This window comes from Benincasa hispida, chromosome 6, assembly GCF_027475165.1.
Source record: "Benincasa hispida cultivar pf3 chromosome 6, pf3_genome.v1.1, whole genome shotgun sequence".
Taxonomy (NCBI): Eukaryota; Viridiplantae; Streptophyta; class Magnoliopsida; order Cucurbitales; family Cucurbitaceae; genus Benincasa; species Benincasa hispida.
The window spans coordinates 30,123,906-30,128,463 of NC_143483.1; the positions used below are offsets into that span (position 1 = coordinate 30,123,906).

General features: G+C 30.2%; 1 pseudogene; it reads left to right on the forward strand.

The window, feature by feature from the left end:
- Positions 1–486: 486 nt before the first annotated feature.
- On the forward strand, positions 487–3,722 carry LOC120079197 (patatin-like protein 2; annotated as a pseudogene).
- The last annotated feature ends 836 nt before the right edge of the window (positions 3,723–4,558 follow it).

A 4,558-nucleotide genomic window follows, 5' to 3' on the forward strand; every position in this document is an offset into this window, starting at 1 on the left:
ATAAGAAATAAATAATTAATTAAGTTATCAAATAAATATTTCAAATTCACTTTAGTTTGAGATTGGTAATAAAAATTGTTTCATAGCTGATGATAAAAATTTCCATATTTGAAATTGGTAATAAAAATGGTCATAGATGAACAATTTATCCATATTTGAAATTGGTAAGAAAAAAAAACATTCCATATTCGAAATTGTATGAAAAAAAAAAGTTTAAAAATTTAGTACAAATATCTATAGTTAAGAAAGGGAAAAAATAAAAGTATAGTTTTATGGATAAAAATATTTTAATGGAAACAAAATTCTTAACCCTATAAGGAAAATTTATTACAAAATCTGTAGTTAAGAAAAGGAAAAAAAAATAAAAGAATAGTTTTATGGATAAAAATATTAGTGTTATATATATATATATGGTTGTGAATTACACAAAATCCCACTCACAAATTTGAAACAAAACACGTTATTATCCAAATTTAATCCAGTTTTATGAACACGACAGCTTCATCTTCTTCGGTAAAGCTCATTACTATTTTGAGCATCGACGGCGGCGGAATCCGAGGCCTCATTCCGGCCACCATCCTCTCCTTTCTTGAATCAGAACTCCAGGTATTTCACTAATTCAAAATTTTAATTTTTTATAACAATCCAATTATCTATTTATATATATTATGTTATATTTTTTATTTTGAATATGTAGAAATTTGATGGAGAGTAAGCAAGAATTGCAGATTACTTCGACGTGATCACTGGAACAAGTACTGGCGGACTGGTCATAGCAATGTTAACTGCACTAAATGAAAACAACAGACCTTTGTTTTCTGCTAAAGATATTAAGGATTTTTTTTTTTTAAGTTGATGAATTACAATAAATTTAATTATATCTCTATTTGATTGCTAGATGAATACCATTGACATTCAAGAAGTTGATAGGACCAAAATACAGTGGATAGTATCTCCATAAGATCATTAAGGAGAAGTTAGAGGAATAAAATTGCACCAAATACTTACGAATGTGGTTATCCTAACATTCGACATTAAACTCCTTCAGCCGACCATCTTCTCTACTTATAAGGTCAGTGTAATTAATTAAATTAGTTAGAATCTTTAGTTTTAGTCCAAGATTTTATTTTTTTTAGAATAGTCTATTTTGTGAATCCGATATTAAAAATTTTCACGTTTTTTAAATTAAAGCATGAATGATAAAGTATCTAAATTCTCGAAACCCAAGAGTGAAAAAAAAAATGTAATTTCAAATTCACTTCATACAATCTACCTCTCTAAAGTTTGATTTAAAGAAAGAAAAAAACACAATTTGTCACAAACATTTTTTTTTTTTTTTGCTTCTTTTTAAAAATATTCATTATTATTATTATTATTATTTTGCTTGTAAGAAATCAACCAGAATGTATCTTCACTAAATCAACCAGAATGGTTCATGCAAAAATTAGTAAATTTTAATCTTAAAATGACATTAACGAAATTTAATATTACAACTGTATTTACTTTTTGAAAAAGACTCACTTGTAAAAACATTCTTACCAATTATACACATTAAAAGAGAGAGAAAAAAAATAAAAAATAAAAACCTTCACTACTTAGCATTGCAACGGAGAGACACTTGGTCCTAATAACTTCAAACATGTTTGAAATACATTTTCAAGTGATTAATATAAAAAATAAATTATTTAAAAAGAAATATGAGTATTTGACAATTATTCAAAATAAATTTTCAAGTGTATTTTAATCAATTTTTGACAAAAGTGTTTAAATAAGAATTAGTTTCATAATTATTTGTTATTTTGAACGACACATTTGGTATCGGATATATGCATCTCAACTTCAACAGCACTCACTTACCTTCCAGCACACCACTTCACAACTGAGGTCCTTAATAATAGAGTCAGAGATTTTAACCTCATTGATGGAGGCATTCTTACAAATAATCCGGTATTTATATTTTATTTATTTATTTTTAAGCCAAAAATCCCCCGTTTAGTTTTTTATTTGGTTTGTAAATTTCAAAATATTATTTATTAAAATGTTATTTTTTTTTCATTGATAACTTTTAAAAATCGTGTTGATTTTCTCACAATTACTTGACAGACATTGTTGGCGATTTCTAAAGCAATAAAGGAGATAGTAGAACAATGTGATTCGTTGCAATTTTTGGTGATATCTTTAGGGACATGGTCGCCAAGAGAGGAGGCGTACAAATACACGGCAAAGAAAGCAGAGAAGTGAGGTTTGTTACAATGGTTGAATCCAATTATTGATGCATTTTCTTATGCAAGTTCTGATTTGGTAGATTTACTTTTGGATAGGATTCTTGAAGTTCATCACTCTAAGAATAACTACCTTCGAATTCAAGATGATAGTTTAAAGGACGATGAGGTTTCTTTAATGGATGTGGCAACAGAGAGGAATCTGAATCATCTTGTGGAAATCGATGAAAACCTATTGAAGAAAAAGGTTTCCAAAGTAAATTTAGAAACAGGGATTCGTGAGAATTTTGGATCTTTAGAAACTAATCAACAAGCTTTGATTAGATATGTCAAATTGCTTTCTCAACACAAAAAGGCTCGTTGTCCTCAACCTCATTAATTAACTAATTGCTATTACTTGGTTCAGTTATATTCTATGTTTTTGTGATATCTAGTTGTGTAGTATTGCTTTAGTTTCAATATTATTACTAGTAATTTCCCTTTTACAAGGTTTATTTGTTTTCTTGGTTCAGTTTCCTCCTTTTTCATCATCTTTTTACTTTGAGCTGACCACTCTTTTCAAATGTCAATATTAAATGCTAACAACAAACTAAAACATGAATTTGAATGAATCACAATATACTGCACTTTTAGTTTCAAAGATAACTAATGAATTTTCTATACGGGTGGATTAATGAAAATTGGATAAGACTTGAATTATCATTTTGTCTAAATCTATTATAACATCCCAATTTTTTAATTTAAAGTTAGTTAATTGTAATTTTTTTTTTATAATTATTTTGAATTTTATAGGTTAAATAATTGAATTATTATAAAAGGATAATTCAATTTTAATATTTGTACAGAGAATAAAAAAAAATTGGAATTTAGATTTGATTAAACGAAAATTTAGAATTTATGTCACATTATCTCATTTTTAATTTAATTAAAAAAATTAAATTAAAATTGAGAATTTTTTTTTTAATTTTTTAATTTTTTAGATTTTTGAGAAGATGATTAAAATTAAATCAATTGAACTGAAATAATTGATTTAAAATTACAAGGGGATTTAGAATTTTAAATCTAAACATAAACCCTTTTCCTTCCCAAATCCAAATATATATATAAAGTTTGGAAACTAAGTTATTTGAAAAAAAAAAAAAAAAAAAAAAAAAAAAAAAAACTCTCTCCCCTTTTCACGCATCGCCTTCGTATTCTTTTTTGTTTCCATTTCGCGCCGCTTCAGTCGCCCAAGTCGCCAGCCAACTCCGTCGATTCCAGCCGCTGTCGAAGCCAGCCGTCCGCGTCTCAGCTTCTCCAACCCGTCGATGCCGCCCGTCCTGCAAGCCTAACTCTAGCCCTCAACTTCAGTCGCCACCTTCACGCCCTAGCCGGATCCCAAACGCCTCCCTGTCGCCGACCAGCACCGTCCAGCGCCGTCTGCCCCAAGCGAACCGTCTAGCCGTCGGCGCCCAGCCCTGTTCGTCGTCGGAATCCGCCGTGCATTGCCAAAACATTTGATTTGGGGTAAGATTTAATTGTTTTAATTGGGGTCCTGGAAGATTCTGAACATCCACTAAGTTTTGGCTTTGATTTATCAATACCCATCTCGTTTTGGTGTTAGATTGAAATTTGGTAGAGGTTGAGCCGCTGTCCAGCAACTTCAACGGATAATTTTGGGTGAGATGTTGTTAGTCTTTTGTGTGGATTTTACTTGGTCTCAAATATCCACTCAAGTTTGACTAGAGTTTTGATTTCATGGTAATTTAGGGAGTTGATTTTGGAACACATTATAATTTGGACACCCTAATAGAAGTTTGAGAGTGTTTCAGATCAAACCACACTTTGGGTCTTATATCAAGTTTTGCTTTGCAAGAAGAAATAAATTTGCTTGAGTTTATTTGAATTTAATTTTGAGGTAGGTAATCTCACTATTAGGACTGCTTTGTGTTAGGTTATAAATTTAAGAATGATTTTGAGGATTCTAAGATTATGTGCATTGAGATGCATGAGGATAAATAAGTTGCTATTAATTGTGTTTTGAAGCATGTTATGAGTGCAAGCATGAACTACATTCTTTTTATATGATTTGCTAGATGAATATTGAGCATGATGATATGTATTTGCATGATTGTGAGACTTTATTTTATGATGCATGTTATTTATGATAATGATAGTGAACCCTAACCTATAGTTAGATACCCACTAGAGGTTTGTGTTCCCTTCAGAATTCACCGGAGGTGGTGATATCCTTCGGGATTTCACCAGAAGTTGTGTTTCCTTTGGGATTCACCAGAGGTTTGTATTTCCTTCGGAATTCACCAAAGATGGTGATCTCCTTCGGGATTTCACTAGAG